General features: G+C 39.6%; 1 protein-coding gene across 1 annotated transcript in view; it reads left to right on the forward strand.

Annotated features, from left to right (window-relative positions):
* The window catches only part of lingo1a (leucine rich repeat and Ig domain containing 1a), a 146457-nt gene that overhangs the window by 70454 nt on the left and 55289 nt on the right, over positions 1-20714 (forward strand). The window contains exon 2 of the mRNA XM_020660682.3: positions 709-854. The gene's annotated coding sequence lies outside the window, so the exon portion shown is untranslated. The remainder of the gene's footprint in view (positions 1-708; positions 855-20714) is intronic.

Genomic DNA, 20714 nt, shown 5'->3' on the forward strand with positions numbered 1-20714 from the left:
AATATAGGTCAATATGATAATTATAAGTCACCTGAAATAAAGGATTGTTATTATTTTAGGGAAGTGACAATTGATTGTCTTCTTGTAAAACTTTGTGGAAACCTGCATTGCTTTCTATTCCATTGATAGTTTGTTTCACAATTAATACTTCCATCTACAAAAAAAAACACATCAGATTGCTTTCTTTTGAAAGGGGTCCCTATAGGATACAAATATATATATATATAAGCACTTTTTTATAAAACACAGAAACAGAAAATAATGAGTCGTTAGTAACACATTGATGATTGATTAATTAAAAATTCCCCATGGGGAAATTTCTTTTCACAGCCCTGTTTCTGGCCAACAGACTATTCCCACCATAGAACAGTACATACACAAAACACTGTGTGTAAAATTAACAATGTCAAACAGCATTGGCAACTCTGGCCTGTTCAGCAAGGCCTTTAGTTCAGACAGCAGGGATCAGGCTGAGAGTAGAATAACAGAATAAGCACCGAGTGTGATCAAATGTTTTCCTTTGAGATCTGTGGGGTATCTGATTTGGAATGATTTGAATGAAAAACACAATGTTTTGCCTTTTCATTTATCAGGAGAAGAAAGATGTCCTTGCTGGTCATTTGAATGCTGTACTGTAAATACCAACAAGCTTACTATGTGATTTGTTATCATAGGACTGAGATTTCCTCTGTTGCTTGGTTCTTGCAGGTGGCTAATCAATTGAAGAGAGAATGCTGCGAGGGGATGTGGATTAAGGGGAGACGTTGCTCATCTCACACCTCCAGCCTCCTGCCTTCTGCCCTGTAAGAAGCTCCAGCAGCTCCTCGGAATCAGCAGGCCAGCAGTTACTGCCTGTGAGTATTATTGCTCTGCCCAAATTACGAGACGCTCCTGCTGATCAGTCAGCGGTGCTCAGATTTGGAGTTTAGTGAGAATATCCGACATTATCTGCTCCTTCAGTGCAGTAAAATGCACTGGATTTGCAGGTCTTGTTTGACATGAAGCTAAAAATCCACACAGTTAAGGGAAGTTCATGAAAGAAAATGATGGCAAAAAATAAAGTAGTCAGAGCACAACATTTCAATCATGGATGTCGATACTATTAATGCACCGTTATCTCATCTTTGTAAAACAAGTTAACAAGCTCTGCTTTGTGATAAAAGTGTGCATCAGTGCTGTGTAGAGCCCACTCTTTCCACGTTTTTCGTCTGTCAATGCGAAAAATAGAAACCGATGTCAGGGTAGAAAATGGCGCGCTGCGCTGAGTCACTCGCAGGCAGTTAGGACACTCCAATAGGAAACAATAGAATGAGGCTGATTTTTACGCTCACGCTCACTCGCATCGCATGCTGTTAGGACAGGCTGTAAATAAAAGCAAAAGCCCCCCCAAAAAATATTAAATCTAAAATATTTGAGCTTGTGAAGTAGTGGAATATAAAATGGGAAATAGGATGCATTTGACTGTAATTCTCCTCCATAGTGTTGAAGTTTAGTTGTGGCTGACGCATCCACAGTGTTCGAAGTGATCTCTGTGAGCCTCTACAAATAACGTGCACCTTGTATGTGACATCTATTTAATCTAAATTATGTGCTAAAAGAAACATAATTGAACTTGTTTATTTTGCACTGATTACTGTAGTCCCACAAATTCCCCTCCTCAGAAGTTGCCTTTCCTAATCAACAGCAGAAAATCTTATTTACAGCCTTCAATAAGAAAAATCATCTGCAGCTACACAACCCTCTGCTCTCAGAGGTAATGCAATTTGATAAGCATTACACCAGTAACACTTTCTGACAACACACAGATGAATTATTAATCAGAACTGAAGTGAATTTTACACCCACTTGTATGCAGACTCTATCTGTGCTGCCTTCAAGAACAGGAGATCAAGATTAACATTCAGCCATAGAAAATATCTGTAGGATAAATGATCCATTCAAGCACATGTGTATGCATGGATGAATAAATAGTCTTTCTGAGTCTGATTGGCATGATTGCCATGATTCTTGATTGCCAAAATTATAAAGATGTGGTACATAATTCCTTAATTGTACTCCATGACAAAGCTAAAACGGCTGATCTCTATAATGTGCTGGTAGAGCAAGTGTAGCATTAAAGTAATTTATATCAATCAATTCACTGTTTCATACATGTGGTGCATGTTGAGTGAAATATGAGAAGAGAAAAGAGAACTGTATTTGTACTTACAGACTAAATACCATCATTATGTTGTCTTAACTACACAAGAGCTATGGCTATCCATCTATCTTAAGCTAACAAATGCAAGCAAATAGATAGTAAGCTTTACTTGCCCTTTGCCATAGCTACTTTGTACAACATTTTGCCGGCATCGTGAGTTTTGCAAATTGAACAGGTGACATGGATTGGTAAAGATTTGTTTCTATTGAGGCCTGCTCCAAAGCCAAGGGAACATTTGGTCTGAAATTAAAATGCCCATTTTTTGCCACAAAAAATACACATTTACAGCCTGGTTTAAAAAAAAATGTAACCATCCATTATCTATACCGCTTTTCCCATTCGGGTCGCGGAGGGGCTGGAGCCGATCCAAGCTGTCATTGGGCGAGAGGCGGGTACAACCTGGACTGTTAATTGTCTGTTTTTCATTTTATTAATCTTGAAAGTTGTTCACAAATTTGCATAACTAGGTGGGGTTGACCAACAGGTGGAGGTGTTGTAGCTGTTTGTTAAGTTTGATGCCTCAACTCCAAATCTTTGCCTTTTATTAGATTGATCGATAGTTAGGTTGAGAATGCATTACAAATGTGTCCACTGCCATCGTTGGGCTTCTTAATGCTTCTACAGAAACCAGTGTGTGACTTAAATTATAATTTGTCCATGTTTGATACAGTCTATGGCAGTAAACAATGTCTTCATTCTGAAAAACAAATGTCTTTTTTATTTTTTTTTTAATGAAAGACTAAACAGGAAACAGAATCATCATCACTAAATAAACAAATAGCTTAACAAATAGCTTTTCAAATGCCTGGCCATCTCTTCTGATATTTGGAATCCGTTCTCCCTTAAGCCAAAATAGTCCACTCCATAGTTATTCCCCTCTCCTCACTGCTATTCTTTTATCATGCAGATATTTAATAACACAGTGTTTGATGACTCATATTAGCTCAACCTCCTCGAACTTGTTTCAATTGATTGCCAGGATATTCACTGAAACTTTTTTTTCATGACAGGCTTGCCTTATTTGAGGCTTATCTCTGAAAAAAACAGCCAGGAGGAAAAAAATTATCAAGATCTATTAGGCTTGTGTCCCTCAGTTATATGTCCAGCAGAATGCAGCTATCTCCCAGCAAACTACCAGACATCTCTGCTTTTCAGTGGAGCATTACAGGAAGTGCCATCACTTTAGCTCTTCTGTGTCAATTGCTCCAAAATGGCCAATTTCCTGTCTAGGATGTGTGTTTTCACATTTTTATCATCCCCTGCCGTAGTTATCCAGTTGCACTTAGGGCTATCAGTCATCGATGCTGCGTTGAGAGGAAGCCGATGTGCAGTAAAACTGACGGACGGCCTTCCGCATGACTGAAGATGTATGAGACGTGCAGGCGACCTAGTGGGGCTTTTTTTTATATTTTATTTTCAGGGCTGCTATATAGGTGCCAACAGGGAAAATAGCTTTGCTTACCATTGCCTCTGACTGAATCTTGTGTCTCAATCTTGTGAGGATAAAGTAAGTGACAGGCTTTTCTCTAAGGTGTATTAATATTGAAACAGAGAGCCATGAGTTTACAGTGGTTACACAACTAAAGAAAATGAAGCAATTTGAACAAAAGGAAAAAAAAAAAATACTTACTTAATTTTTCTCTTTTGAGTCCAAAATGGAATTCAGAGAAGGTAAAAGGATGATCTGAACCTTGTTAAATGAAGGCATATTGCCATGGTTACATCCTTCATTCCCAAGTCATCAAATACAGAAGTTTTATACAGCCCTTGCTCATCGTCTCATTAGAAGAAATAGTTACCCTGAAGCGACTACAAGAGATGCAATGGGCTTCTAACTAACACCAATGTGAACTCATCTGCACCAACATCAGAAACATGGAACAAGAATACAGCAGCTTTGTACAGTAAATGACTGATACAGTCTGCATGGCATAGCAAAGGGGACGATTGGTTAATCAATCGATGGTGTAATGTAACCAAGAAGACTGGACTTTGAGACCCATGAGAAATCAAAAGTCGATGTTGCATTTAGATCTTCAGAAAAAGTGAATAATGACATATTAATTCAATCCAAAACAAAATTCCCATCCATTCTTTATCTATACAGCGATATACGATGGGGGTAGCTGGGGGGACTGGAGCCAATCCCAGCTGTCATTTGATATACAACTTCAAAAAAAACATTGTGTTACTTCCTATTTTGCTGTTTGTGGACAGTTTGATGAGCGTTCCTCTCTACGTATCTCATCAAACTATTGTGTACTGTATCTATGACTATCATTTGGATGCCTAATTTTCCTGAGCCATTTACAAACTAGACCTGCCCTTGGACCTCAATACCTCTTACTAATATTAACACTTCATATTCTAATCACTTTAATCCTCTACATTCAAAAAATGTAGAAAAACAAGCCAACATGCTTTTATAATAGACGTATAATTAAACCATTACCCGAAATATGCATCCACTTATATTTATTATCATATTTTTAATCCCAGACTCAACTTTTGTCAGTTTGGCTCTAATGCATCAGGATAGAAAATATCAGAGCTTTTGTCATGTGTCTTAAGAGTACAGATAATACAGTCTGCTGCACAGGAGATATGCCGTGTAGAGCATCAGAAAACGATTCATCATTTGCATAAGAACAATGAAGGGACACCTCTCACAAAGCTCTAATGAGAAAAGTTCTTGTTCAGTGGCTTAACCCTCCACCTTGCATACAAAAACCCACCAATACTTGACCTTTGAAATCTGAACATTCTTCGCTGCATAAAACTGCATGCATGTGCACCAGACAGGAGAGTAATAAAAAGTAAAGCATACTGATAAGCACTAAAATGCCATTTAGTTAATGGCTGTGAGTCACAGTTGCAGATAAAAGTATCCAGGTTTCACAGGCTTACGTTTTAAAATATTTGTTTAAATTTTTTAAAGTAGAACTCCAGGCCTCTTAGTTTTCATCCCAGTGGCTGCATTTTTTACATCCTTCCCTGTCATTTTGTTATCCCTAGTCATCAATTTACACCCTGAATGTATTTGATTGATCTGCAATTCATGAATTTCTCCTTAAAGAACAGTTGAGTGATGCTGTCTGTTTATTTTCTCGATACCTCGCAACATAATTGGTTTCTCATGCTCTAGGGTAGACCATCGTTCTTTGTCCAATTACAGACAATTTCCCTGCAGTTTGATTCCATCTTTTCCAATACAAGTTGTCAAAAGAAGATAATTAGATTCCGATTTCACCAAAGGATATATTCACACCAAGCGTTAAAAATCAAATGAGCTACACTGGAATAGTCATTGGTATTTTTGGGAGAATCCATCTAAAGCTCTGCGTAAGCTCTCAGAACAAAATACTTGACAAGATACACCAGCCTGGATTGACATTTAAAGCTGTTTTTGACAAATAACAGTTTTGACAGCAATGCTTTCTTCCTGCATCTTCCTGCAATCTTCCTGCAAGCTGGATGTTGGAGCTATTTTACAAGGAAACAAAGACAGGAATAGAAACAATCTTGCATTGTTTTCTTTATGCCTTCTGTTCAGAAATGTGCATCGGTTAAAACTACAGATAAAAGGAAGAGACCACAACAGAACATTCATCAAGTTCAGAAACTGCTTTACCTTGCATCTTACTAGGATGTTTTGTTGTTTGGAGGTGTATTTTTAGACTTGTCTTGGAGACATCATGTCAAGAATACTCTACTAATTTCCTGTTGAACTGTAATGCAGTTTGATATCTGAATCTAGTCAGTGTCAGTCTCTTATTTCGAGGTTTCAATCTTCACCACATTGCTCAGATTAAGACTGCAGACAGGAAACATACTCACTTTGAGGTTTTCAGCCAAATGAGACAAAAATTAAATAGTGATAACACACAAACATCTTATTGTATTTTTCTTACCTGAATGTATCAACGTGAAATGAAGCCAATTCACTCGTGAAATGAAAAAATATAGGCTCACTTAAGACACTAAAATGGTAGGATTAACTGATAATGAAGGATAACGCAATCATGAGTAGTTTATAGACTAGGTTTCTTCACCTGTTGTAACTGCATTATGAAAGTTAGTACTCCTCCCCCTACTTGATGAGCCACATTTCCCTGCAAGGTTGATATGTTGTATCTAATCATATGGTATCATATGATTGATTGAAGCAATATTATGGTTAAAGACATCACAAGTAAATGTGGAATAACTTTTTTGTATTTTTAAAATGACCAGAAAGACAAGTCCACATTTAGATAGTGTGGACTGATAGTCCCCACTTGGTAAGGTATGCGTGTATGTGTGTGTCTTGTATTTCTGTGTTTTAATCCTCAATGTAAAGCACATTGAGCTAACCTATAATGAAATTTGCTATATAAATAAACATTCTATTATATTGTATTCTGTATCATACAACACTGTATCGTATTGTATCCTGTTGTATCATGCTATACCATCATATGATACTGCATTGAAACAGATCGCATCGAATCGCATTGTATCCTTTGTTCATCTTGTGACGGTTGATTGACTTAATTACACAAATCCAACTGAAATGAAATTAAAATGAAAGGTGCCATTTGTTATATTAATTTTGTAACAATGTTGAATATGTGTGATTAGCATTTTTTTTAAAGCTGTGTAAAGTTCTAAAAAGTTTTTTTTTCTATAGAAAAAAAACCTTTGACTGATTCCCTTTTTCTTGTCACACATTAATTCCCAGTGATGTTCTATGTGAAAACAACAGCTGCCGTGATACAGAACAGTTTTGTAAATGTCTATTTTTTTATTTTCATTTCCAAAACAGGATCCTTCATATGTCATGGTCTTTTTTTAATAGTTTTAAAAAATATATCCTTCCTTCCACCCACTTCCCACATGCAGGGCCCTGCTCCCACATGGTGTTGTTCAGAGGTGCTGCTGAATAGAGGAGGTATGTTTATTTGTCCAAAAGATACAGCTCTGCAGTGTTTAGGCTCAGTCAAAGGTTGTCAACACACAAAGTGTAAGCATGTTACCAAAGGTACCGCGTCCCTGCCCTTTAACACACAAAGGATATTTTTAAAAGTCCATCATTGCCTGCAAATAAAATTCCCGACCTTGCCTTGGCCATTAAATATGCCAGACCTGTCTCTATTTATTCCAGTTCTAGTGCTCTATAGCTGTAGAGCTTCTGCTCCATGTAAGCTTTCACTGAATACATTCTGTTATTGAGGGCCTGCACTGTCCTTATCTTACTGCTTGGATTGTTAGAGGGATTACTAACATCTTGTAAGCAACAGGAGGTGACAGATTTAAAAGACAATCGTGGTCTTGGAAAAAAATAGAGCACATGAAATGCAAAATGTGGTTTGAAAACCCTTTCGCAAAAATCCCATTGTATTAATACTTCAAGGTTGCATCCCTGTTCATGTTACAATTGGTCCTAAAATAATTCATCAAGTTTTCAAGTGTGGTATCTTAAAATTATAAGCAATTCAATCTAGCTCACCAATGAGTGAAAATCTATTCAAGGCACTTCCACAATTGTGCTTAGTGTGAAGTTTGCATCAGTGTTTATGCGATTTTTCAGAGCTTGTTCATGAAGTGCATTAATGGTTTGACAAGAAACTGCAAACACTACTGCAACCAAGTGTGTGTTTTATCAATCCTTAGCACTAATTTCCCACTTACACATCCCACTAGTGAACCTTTATACTGGGGGTAAAGTTACATTTTTGCAAATGTATTCACATTGTATTGTATTGACAATTTGTGTGTGTTTGTGTGTGTGTATATGTTGTAATGCTCTTTTTTTGGGTGGGAAGGGAGGATTGATGGCAGGTTTTAGGTTATGGGATTGTGGCCATGATGTAAACTGGTTTTATTAGGTCTTTTAGGTTAGGTTTTTAAAATGTTAATTGTGTATTTTGTATTGTTTGTGTGTATACTTGCCCATGGACTGCATTGAATGGGATTAAGTGATTTGATACACATCTCCTGACACATACTTTGTATACATAAGCAGAAACAGAGACCTCAGAAGCTAAAACATTTTTAAATATAAAGTTCAGTAAATTACTGAGGTCCTGTTGCCCAAGATTTTAGCTTGACTTTTACAAAGTATTTTCTTCTCACAGAGCTGTATATCAGTAACTTTCTTTGCCTTTCAGCTCGACCTACTTTTTTACATGAAGAGGGAAATGATAAGAAAAAAATCACCCTCTTGCATGCAGTGTTTTCCCTTTCCGATCAATAGTCGCAGATTCCAGTTCAAAAGTGGCCTTGTTTATGCATTTTTTTTTAAATAAAGCTCAGGCAAAATAGGCCCAGATCTCTTGGAGCAAAATGTGTGTTTGTGGAAGATTTCCACTAATCCTTGCTGCTAAGCGCAAAACAAGAAGAATCCAAGGTCAGCTTTCCAAAGGAAGCAGGGGCCATACTTCTATCATGGAAAGGGATTTACGAGATGCTGCTTTGTGGTGTGCAAGTGCTCTACTGTCACTGTCTCGCATAAAAACTGTACATATTTACCTGAGCACACGTAGTTTTACTGAGCAATCATCCATGCTTGGCTTTGAAATATATGTTTTCTACTCAGCTAGACAGTACAACAAAACAGACACAAATGCTTTAGATTAAACTGAAAATCTACATGAGGCTGAAAAGTGGCAGGAAGGGGTAAGAGACCACGTGCAATCTGACAAAGGGAAATCTGACAAAGAATTCCTAGAGAGCAAAGAAGCCGTCAGCCCTGACACCTCCTCGTCCTGCAATGCACAAGCATAAAGGCGTTATGTGTATTGTTGGTTTTAGCCGTAATCTGTTGCCATGGAAACAGGCGGTGTATGCATGTATACAGGGGTGTTTGTGGATGGAGTATGAAGATACACAATAGTTTGTCTCTAATAAGTGCATAACTGGGAATTTGAAGCAATATCCGTGTGAATGTCAGCACACTCGTTGACACTTGGCAGGAGTGAGGATACATCAGGTTTTCTTACAGTGATGAGTTGTTTTTTTAGGTGTGTAAGAGTGTGTTTAGGATAGGATAGGATAGGATAATACTTTATTGATCCCCAGAGGGGAAATTCAGGCGTTACAGCAGCACAGACAAGAAAGCTCAAATACACATTAAACAGAATAGGTAAGATAAATAAAAATAAAAAATAAAAACAGGGGGTATATACAGTACAAAAATGAATGTTGAAGTTAACTGGGGGGAATTGAGAATTGAAACAGTATTTGAAGAGAATGACAAGATAAAGTGACAAGTGATGATTAAAGTGACTTGGTATGATAAATAAATAGCAGCAAGTAATGTAAACAGCAGAGAAGAGAGGCAGTGTTGTACCACAGTAATGCAGAGTGCAGTTATATAATATAATCTAATAATATAATATAGTGCAATATGAACAATATAGTGTAATATAATGAAATGTTATATAATATAGACTAGTATAATAATAAATATATAGAATGTACAGTATATATGTATATATATATATATATATATATATATATATATATATATATATATATTGACCTAAGTAATAATAATAATGATACAATAATACAATGATAATAATGAAGCAGGTCATGTGGGTAGTGTTTTATGGGGGTGAAGTTTAGTGTCAATGATGGGCTGTTATTGTTGTCATAGGCTGCTGTTGTACAGTCTTATGGCAGTGGGCACAAAGGAGCGCCTGAAGCGCTCTGTTTTGCACCTGGGGGGATGAGGCATTGGCTGAAGGAGCTGCCCATCTGCCACAGCTCACCATGTAGAGGGTGAGAGGAGTTATCCAGGATGGATAAGATTTTGTCCTTCATCCTCCTCTCACCCACTGTCTCCAAACTGTCCAGATCCAGACCCACTACAGAGCGGGCCTTCCTCACCAGCTTGTTCAGTCTGTTTGCCTCACCAGTCTTTATGCCACCCCACCAGCACACCACAGCAAAGAAGAGGGCACTGGCCACCACAGACTGGTAGAAGGTCTTCAGGAGTCTGTTGCAGACACTGAACGATCTGTGTCTCCTCAGGAAGAACATCCTGCTCTGTCCCTTCCTGAAGAGGGCGTCAGAGTTGTGAGACCAGTCCAGTTTATTGTTGATGTGGACCCCAAGGTACTTGTATGAGTCCACCCTCTCCACTTCCTCCCCCTGGATGATGACTGGGGCAGGGGGCCTCTTCTTCTTCCGGTAGTCCACTACCACCCCATTTGTTTTGCTGATGTTGAGCTTCAGGTGGTTGCTTTCACACCATGTGACGAAGCTCTCTAACAGTCCTCTGTACTCCTTCTCGTCGTCATCAGTGATGCACCCAACAATGGAGGAGTCGTCGGAAAACTTTTGGAGGTGGCAGGAACCAGAGTGAAACCTGAAGTCTGATGTGAAGAGAGTGAAGAGAAAAGGCACCAGAACAGTTCCTTGAGGTACTCCTGTGTTGCCCGTCACTACATCAGAGACACAGCCGTCGACTCTGACATACTGTGGCCGGCCCGTGAGGTAGTTGAAGATCCAGGCTGAGATGTCAGGGCGCAACTGCATATCCAGCAGTTTGTCCCTCAGGAGGCAGGGCTGGATGGTATTGAAAGCACTGGAGAAGTCAAAGAACATGACTCTCACAGTGCTTCCCTTCGTCTCCAGGTGTGACAGGGCTTTGTGGGTCAGGAAGATGATAGCATCCTCCACACCAATGTGCCTCTGATATGCAAACTGCAATGGATCCTGGAAAGCAGTGAGCAGGGTCCTCAGGTGCTGGAGAACCAGCCTCTCAAATGTCTTCATGACATGTGACGTGAGTGCCACAGGTCTGTATTCATTGAGAGCGCTGGGACGACCTTTCTTTGGTATCGGGACGATGCAGGAGGTCTTCCACAGGTCAGGCACCTTCATCAGCCTCAGGGAGAAGTGGAAGAGGTGCTGAAAGACTCCTGCAAGCTGCCCAGCACACACCTTGAGGATCCTGGGACTGATGTTGTCTGGTCCACTTCTGATGTGGACTCTGGAGAGTTCTCTTTGTACGTGGCTGGTAGTAAGAGTGGGACAGTGAGCCGGGGAGGGGTGTGGGGAACTGTCTATTGTCATGCAGGTACCTGAAGGGAGGGAGCAGGGGGGTGAGGGTGAGGGTGGGCTGTCCTTTGAAGCTGCTGATGAGGAGCTGAGAGAGGGGGGGGAGGTGGTCAGGACCTTGATGGGAGGAAGAGGAAGAGCAGAGTCTCCAGCAGAGGTGTGAATGGGGGCTGAGGTGGTGGGGGGAGACCTAGACCCACTATTTGAGCTCACTGGGTCGGGGGATGTGTCAAACCTATTGAAAAATAGGTTCAACTCAGCAGCAAATACTGGGTCTCCTTTAATTCTGGGTTCTGGCCTGCTGCAGCCCGTCATCTGCTTCATGCCATTCCACACATCCTTTGAGTTGTGTCCTCACAGAAACGGATGTAGTCTGTAATACAGTGAGAGAGGCCTTTAATGTCATCACCATATTCCTCCTTAAACAGTTCCCAGTCTGTGACATTGAAGCACTCCTGCAGGGCCTCCTCTGTATCCTTAGACCAAACCTTCAAAGTCCTTGTGTTGGCCCCCTGCTGCTTCACCAGGGGCCTGTAGGTGGTGTCAAGGTGGATGAGGTTGTGGTCTGATTCCCCAAGAGGGGGGAGAGAAGAAGAGCTGTATGCTCCCTTCACGTTGGCATACAGGAGGTCCAGGGTTTTATTCCCTCTTGTAGCACAGTGCACATACTGTTTAAAGTTCGTCAGGACAGGGGAGAGAGAGACATGATTAAAGTCCCCGCTGATCAGTATGAGGGCGCTGGGATACTGGGTTTGTAGTCCCGCGATCATAGTGTGGATGACGTCACTCGCGCTAGCCGCTACAGCTGATGGTGGGACGTAAACAGCAACAGCAATGGCATGTGAGAATTCCCGTGGCAGATAGTACGGGCGTAATCCCACCTCCAGCATTTCAACGTCTGGGGTACAGACACAGTCCTTCACAGTTACATGTCCGGGATTCCACCATTTAGAGTTAATAAAGACAGCAAGACCTCCTCCTCTCTTCTTACCGCTCTCTCTCCCCCTGTCCGCTCGTACCAGGGTGAAGCCAGCCAGATCGATGTGACTGTCCGGTATATTCCCATGTAGCCATGTCTCCGTGAAGCAAAGTAAACTGCACTCCCTGTAGACACTCTGGCTGTTTACTAAAGCTGTAAGTTTGTCCGCTTTGTTGGCGAGTGACCTGACGTTCCCCATGATGACTGACGGTAGAAAGGGTTTAAATTTCCTGTCTCTCTCAATCCGCTCCCTGACTTTAGCGCCGGCTTTCTTCCCCCGGCGGACACCTCTCCATAACTCCTCAGGGATGCGTGTAGGAGGAACACCGGCTCCATGCCTGAAGCTCAGTAGTTCCTCACGAGTGTGCATGATCATTCCAACAGTAGAAAAAAAAGTCCCGAAAGAAACACGTAATTCCACGAGTAATACCGCAACTTAAACGCTGCAGCAGTGTCCAACAATTAACACCAAAACAGTGCAAAAATACTTAATAAAAGCAAGAAAATAGACGAAATAAAGAAATAAGAGTCGGAGTTGCTGCAACAGGCTGCCGACTCTCAGCGCCCGTAGAGGTGTGACCCAGATTTGTGATCCAGATTAGTGAGTAAAACCTCATTATCAGGAGTGATATTAAAATGTCCCAATAAATTAATCTCTATTGCTTATGACATATGTTTTAATGGTCCTCTTAATGAATATTCAATCGTCATTTATCTTATCTTATTTATGAAATTGATTTTGTAATCATTTGTACGAGGATCTGGCTCAGAAGAACTGACTGCAGGAAGTCATTAAGTTTGCTGAAATTAATGAACAGTAACAGTACGCAATGGGAAACCTGATTTTTTTCCCCTTTGAATGTGTCACAAATTCAAAGTTTACAGAAAAGATAAGAGCAGTTACGTTAAAAATGGAGCCAAGCTGTCAAACAGATATTTTGAGACCTGCAGTTTTGGGGTTAGATTTTTATATTCAGAGTTTGCAAACAGATTTCAGGCTCAAAATTGGACACAAACTTCCACCCATTAAGCTTTCGTCTCCTGCACGGCATAGTGGTGAGATTCTGCTTTTTTTTTTTTTTTAAATAATTGCACGGCATCAGCGCATGAAGGTCACTGCCCCCTCATATCGCAGGATGCACTACGCTGCTAAAGATTATACTACTGAGCTTCAGCCAAGGTTGGTAGTGTCTGTTAAGAGCCCGTTCTGCATCAAATATGCATTTAGCAGACAAGAAAAAGCTTAGAGTATAGGGAGTACAACATACACAGCACAGAGTTCAGGAATCATATGCACAGTTAAGATTAATAACAGAAAAAAATCAAAGTGAGTTTAAAGGAAATATTAGGCAGAATTCAGGAAATAACATGTCTGTATGGTCCAACCAATCATAGCCATTTCCTGTGTAAACAATTCATGGCTCTGGGATGAGATGATAAGCCCCTTCTTGACACACGGTTTTCATTGTGTTTCATTTTGTTTTTGACATATAGCTGATGTTCTTATTATGCTGGATTTATGATAATTGAGCCGGCTAGATCTTTCTAATCTTGTTCAAGGTCAAGGACACTTTCGCTGGCCAGAGCTGTCAATGGACAAATGGGCTGTTGTCCTTCTAGTTTAGCCTATTATCTTTCAGTTACGTGCGGATATCGCTATTTCTGAGCTAATCTTGCTCAAATAGTACCACGATAGAAGTCCATTTGATGCTCTATTATAGCATATTTGTCGAGGTTTTGTTGATGTTAAGTCCATAGAAGAACCTCAGCATCACTTAAAGTAAGCATGTGCTGTAGCTGGGTCAACACAAGAAGCAGTTGAGTGTTCTTGATTTGTCTTTCAGCCTGCTCTTTAGATGAAGAAGAAGCAAAAGAAGAAGTAAACGTATTTCCATCAGCATTCACCTTGCCCACACTAACTGCACACAGGAGCAAACTCTTCTGTTTCCGTAATCTGATTAATGCACCCCCACATATCGCCACCACCTTTGAACACACACACAAAAAACATCATCATTTATGCCTTGTCTGTGCTGTGACCTCTCTGCATTCTGCAAAAAAATGAGTAGCTTTGTCTCTGCAGCCCGCCTGGGAAGACTCCTGAAAACCTATGACGCACTTGATGTTGCATTTCTATCAGTCTTTTATGCGATGTACTTTCTTTTTAGTGTTCTGCTGATTAATCTACAAAGCGCAATTCCCCTGACTCCATAACTAAATTCCTCCACATGCTGTTCCATGCAACACAAAGAGGGAGTATTTGTATTGCCTGTCGTTGTCCTAGCTTGTCGCTGCCTATCAAACTAATGTACTTCTTATGGATGCTCATACTTCCAGACAGCGCTTTCGGCCAAACATGTAAAGGTTTTCACATTTGTTGAATGTTACTTTATGTATTGCACCGGCAAAGAGATATTTCTTGTGGTGCACGCTCCTTGATCGGTTTTTCTGTGTACTTTGGTTTGAGGTTGGCCTTTTGATGGTCCAATGGTTGACTCAGAACTTTTTAGTTTTCAACCCTTTATGGACTTATACCCTATTGACAAACCTGAAAACCAGTTTAGGTATTGCTTAGGTAATGCAACTGCGATTTAATCTTCCTAATTAATCAAAGGAAACGTTAGACATTTTAAGCACTGTTGTTCTTCTATTTGCATTGTCAATTTTTGTTTTTGCTATGCCGTCTCATCCATAACATGCCTTATGACAAGTTTCACCCCTCTGACATCCAGCCCCATGCAGAGTGGTGCCTTTCCTTTTCTTTACAGTAAGGCTGATTTTAAGATGCTCACCTTTTGGAGAAGAGAAAAACACCTTCTGAAGAAACAGAGCTAATGGGGAACATTTACCATCTGCTTTCTCTAACAACTATTCAGAGGTCTTTTTTAAATGCCCTCTTCCATATCTACTAGCCATTGCTGCATCCAAAGCTGAATGCATGAATCACCGCTCCAGCCTGACTGAAATATGCCACTTTAACCTGATCACATGCTCTGTGTTACAGCATGTCACAATGTGTTGAATTAAAATGAGGGTCTATGGCTTTTGAATTTGGCTGGTCTGGTACTTTTGAGTTGTAATATTAAAAGTCCCAATGATGTCTGTAATAGTGGGCTGTGTTGAGTGCTTCTGCCTGGTATATTGTTTTTATGCATTGGACACAATTCTGATGTTCTATCCAACGGATGCAATAGAATGGAAAAGATACAGTTTGAAATGTATTTCTCCACCCACGAACAATATGTTGCAGCTGAAAACATCCCTACTTGGTTGTATTTGTCTGTTAAGCTTACTGCCTGAAGATGACCTAAAAGGGTCAACAGTTATGCACACTCAGCATTTTTTTATTCCATTCAAAGTGATATTTATTCTGATGGGACTTCAACACTGTCACATTTGTGTGAACACTGGGAGTGTGTTTGCCATTTTTTTTCACTTTGTCAGCCTTACATAACGAACATAAATACAATTTTATCTGAAGTCAACAAACAAAGCAGAAAATGCTATCATCTGAGCATCCCAGGTTCTGATGTCACATGGCTTTATCTGTTGCCCAAGATGAGCAATCCCTTTGATATTTCTTCATTGGAACGTACCACATTTCTCAAAACAAGCCACAGAAAACTAAGTTTTTTTGGGACTCGAAAGGTTGGCTTGTTATTAATATGACATTCTTTTTTAAAAATCAATTTTCTCTTACTAATTAAAATTCTATAGTTCATTTAGCAGACGCTTTTATCCAAAGCAACTTAAATCAGAGAGTAAGTTCAACACAAGCAAAGATCTATAAAAATTTAATTAGCTTGAAACCCACATTTGAAACATTGTCTCTGACACTAATAAGAGCAATGACTATTTTTGCAACAATTTGAGTTTTGCAATAGTTTAGTAACAGGAAATGCAATTTCTGCTTCAAATGTTGAGCTTGAAGCATAATGGTGTATAGGCTATAGTCCTCCAAGTGGACAGCTCCAGTTTCGAATCCGACCTGTGGCTCCTATTAAATTTCAGTCCCCACTCTATCGCTTTCTGACTCTATTCACTGTCCTATCTCCATATGAAGGCATAAAAAGCTCCAAAATAAAACCTTTAAAAAACAAATGTTAAGCTTCCCTAATCTTGCCAAAATGTGGTGATGAAGAAGCAAACAAAGCTGTTGAATATTTAAGGTCACTTATTAAACTCCTTTTCAACCAATTTAAATAAGTTTCAGAGGTCCCCAAAACTTGTCTGTGAAGTTTCTTGCTCAGAATGAACTCTAAACCAATATTTTACCATAACTTAAATCCCTCTATTTTAGCCCTGCTCAGAACAGGCTGTTTCTGTGTCTGTAGCTTTAAATGCAAATGAACTGTGTCTGACCTCTCCCCTCTGAAAAGGGGATGTGCCTTGTGCTTTCTTGCACTATGCCCTATTGTTCACGGGGAGAAGGCAGACTCAGAGGGCAGAACAAACATCTAGCTGTGGGAGTGTATCCCACCTGGGGAGGGGTTTCTGCAATTTGTGATGTCACAAAGGGAATATCTACAAACGACCTGTTAGAGCACACATTTTCTGAAAAGTAGAGCAGGCAAAAGACGGAGAGGATAGACATTTTTCTTAATTGGGGGGGTTTGTAGATGGAGTAGGGAAACATATAAGTGTAAGAAAAACATGGTGAAGTGTATTTTGCATAATAAGTGACCTTTAAAAAATGTTCCAATCTCTAACAATATTGTAATGTGGAGAAACATACTGTACATTACATTTTTTGACTGATAAGTTTACCATGGCGTCAGGATTTGTCATCAGTACAAATCGTCTGCCAATCCACTAATAATGATCGTAAACATGTCTCATGACATGTTTTCCAAGCTGAAACTTTGTCAGATAGTATGAACCAAAGCTGTGCCATTTCTCTTTGTGTCTCGCTCACTGAAAGAGAACAAGACAAACAGTCGACATTTAGCCTGCAAAGCTTTTTCTCGCAGTATTCCATTTTTCTCAAGGCATGGTAGACAGATGGGAAGAGACAGTGATCACAGAGGTATTCCTCCTCAAGGTCAAGAGTAGAAGTAAGTGAGAAACAAAGGCGTCAAGAAATTACTTTTTTATCCCAGGTGACAAGCGTAAATCTCCCACCGAAAAAATATGTTATGGTGCCTCAGATATTTTTTACCCTTTTGAGTTACTTTCTTTCTTTAAAAAAAAACAAAAAACACCCTTTGGATAAGTGCGAAAAAAAAAAAAGTTTCTGGGGATACAGATTCTACAGATACAGCAATGAAGGAAATTAACTATAAAAAATATAGAACTACTTTAAACTAATTTTCAGTGAAAGATATCTCAATCTCAAAGAGATGTTCCTATCTACATAACGGTTTTCAATGGTTTTCCATTTGAGTGTTTATTGATGAAAAAATTGAATTTGTTTGAAAATGAGTCGTATTGGTTTGAGGCTTTACTCAGGTGGAGCTGGAAATCCTTTTTTCTCTCACCCTGGAAAGCACTGAAGTGTGCAGGTTTGATGATAAGACAGTAAGCAGACCTTAATTGATACCACCAATTATTCTGTCTGCTGGCAACAAAGCGTGGCAAGTAACAGCCAGCAGCACATTGGTTTAATGAAAGTAAGGTGTCCCGGTGCTGGTTTCAGTGAGTTTGATGAGGACTACCGACAGAGAGAATAGTGCTGCTGCTTGTGATGATACAGGACACAGATCACAGGGAGAACCCATTAGATTCACATTCGGGAAACCATGTGTGGCACTCTTATAGAGTTTGAAACCTCTAAAACATTGGTTACCAAACGGGGGTCCAGGGCCTGAGATCTCAGTGGTGGCACGAGGATCTGTCTGCTCTGGGAGTGTAAAAATAAGATTTGTACATATTAAAAAGTTACTGGGAAATGTTGACCCCCTTTTGACAAGAACAAGTTTATAGGCCTATTCGGATTCTATCAATGAAAACTATTAAAATGTATTTTAACTTTTGAAAGAAATGTATCACTTGTGTGGATCCTGGAGGGGGCTCAGTTTTCTTCAATTCAAATACGGAGTGGGCCCAAGGAAAAAGAGGTTAGGAACCACTACTCTAAAGAAACTGCATGTAGATGATTTACAGTATACATTCCTGATGAATTTTAGAAGGATTTGATTGCACATGTGATGCTGAATTCTCCATCATGCCTGCTCTTATGTTGAAACAAGACCTTCAATTTCTTTGAATGTCGAAGATTTCTTGAAATACGGCCTGATTCAAAGCATACATGATTCAGCTGTTTGACAAACACCCTGCCATGGCACCAAGTGGCAGTAACTAATGTCTCACATCTGAGGAAAAAATAGCATTGATTGTGAAAGCGTCATTTACTGCCTATCGAGAAGCGATTTGTCGGCTGGCTGTTTCTGCACAACTTGAGGTGTGGGTCAGTGGGTGGAGGTGTGCTATACAGTATATGATGTGCACCACGCCAAAGTTTAAGCCAAAGGTGCTTTAATGATCTGGGAAGGGGTGCATCAGTGAGAAAGAGTGAAGGTCAATGAATCACACTTGCAAAACAAAGCATTCAGGTGATTGCACACTGTCTTTGAAAAGGCTCCTAATCCCTTCCTCTTCACGTTATTTCTGGCAGCTCTGAGGATAATGGCTAGGAAGGTGAAAGCAATGGTAGATAATGGCACTATCATAGGAATTGCATTAGATCCCTTGAGATTTCCTCAGAAGAGCAATTATGCAGCTTGTTTGACTCCAAGCTCTTTCTTGCCATAACATTGTGTCAATAGCCCTGAAACGTGCTAAGTAGGACTCAAGGGGAAACATGGGCTTAGTGTCATTGCAAGGTCCTGTTTAGACCTTCATGTAAAGCAGATGTTGAGGCAAAATCAAAGGTGTTCTTATCTGGGAAACTGAGATTTACAAAGGGTCAATTTAAAAAAACAAAACATTTTTATTAAAATCAAAGGGTCCCTCTTAAGATTGAGCCTCAAAAGATTTCCTGTTACAATATTACCATATCGTACTATTACCGTTTCAATCAAGCGATCCGGTTTGATTGAGTACAGTTTAGTTCAATTCGGTACGGTAAACTCTGATCTTGCTTGCATTTCCACAGCCAGCCGTACCCTTATTCGGTAAGCGGAGTGTAAGCCAGATGGAGATAGCCGTGTCTGCTATGAAATAGTGTGACATCATAGCAGCCCAACACATTGTAGCCCGCTATTAATTAAGTTCAATGAAGAAGAAGAACAGGACAGAGTTAACAAAAAGATTGGTACCCTTGGCACCGTAACAGAAGGGCACCAAAAAAGTAGGATGATACGGATCCCTTAGTTTGGTACCATTCCCAACTTTTGACAGCGGAAACACCAAAAAATGGGTGCCATACCGAACCATATAGCACATTCAAATGAATGACCACAATAACCACAATAACCACAAACAAAATATATGGCACACTACCCACATGCACACAACCTGCAAAACAAACAACACATAACTAAAAGGAGAGAAAAAAAAGAAGAAATCCTCAACAGTTTTGCACATCCCAAAAACCTTGAAAAACACATCTTAAAATGTATTATGAAATAAAAATTTGCATGACATATTTTTGAGAGCTCAGGAACAAATGGCTTGCTCAGCTTTTTAAAAGCCACTAATGTCAGGCTCAATTTTCACCCTAGTGCACCGAAGACCTTCATTATACCAGTCATTCATTTCAGAACAACTATTTTCGGATGCCCAGACCTCAGTCATCACTGTTATTAATTCCGCTTCCACTCGTTTCTATTAATAAGCACATTCTGTCCCTGTCTTGCTGCGTGCAATGTGTATACTGTAATAACAAAGTACTTCAAATTGAAAAGCCTCTCTCACAGTCTCCTGTTTGAATGCCATTTAGACATGTCACGACACTCAAAGCCAGGCAGGCATGATTAGTGATTTATACAGTTCCACAGACACAAGGTCTTCTTTTGATTGGGGTGCAGCAGCCCTTTCAATTTAATCCACACCGACATTTGAAAGGATTCCAGTTTGCTGAGAAAAGAGATCGTACAAGCCCCTTTTGAACCAAAAAAAATATTGTTTTTCATAATTCAGAATGTTTATGATATTCTCAGAGATCAGGAAAAAACACACAGGGCTTCTTTTTAAAAACTCACAAACTGGAATCATTTTTGAAAGCAGTGTTTTCCCTTTTTTTAATCAGTTCAGATGTGTCTATGATGTACGAAAGCAAACTGGACCATCAGCGATGATTTTTACACATTCATTTTGAATTAACTGGAAGTTCCTCATGGTTGCTTTAATTAAGAGACTATCAATAAAATTAGATGTTGAAGAGATATTAACCCATTGATGATCTCAATGGATTAACTACCTGGTTAAATAGAGATAAAAAATTAAATAACTAAAATAAAAGTATCATTGCATCTTATGTTATTTTATTTATCAATCATTGGTTCAAAGGATTCTTTTTTTTGCATGCTCAACATTTCCTCTTTGGAA

This window comes from Labrus bergylta, chromosome 7 (assembly GCF_963930695.1).
Source record: "Labrus bergylta chromosome 7, fLabBer1.1, whole genome shotgun sequence".
NCBI lineage: Eukaryota > Metazoa > Chordata > Actinopteri > Labriformes > Labridae > Labrus > Labrus bergylta.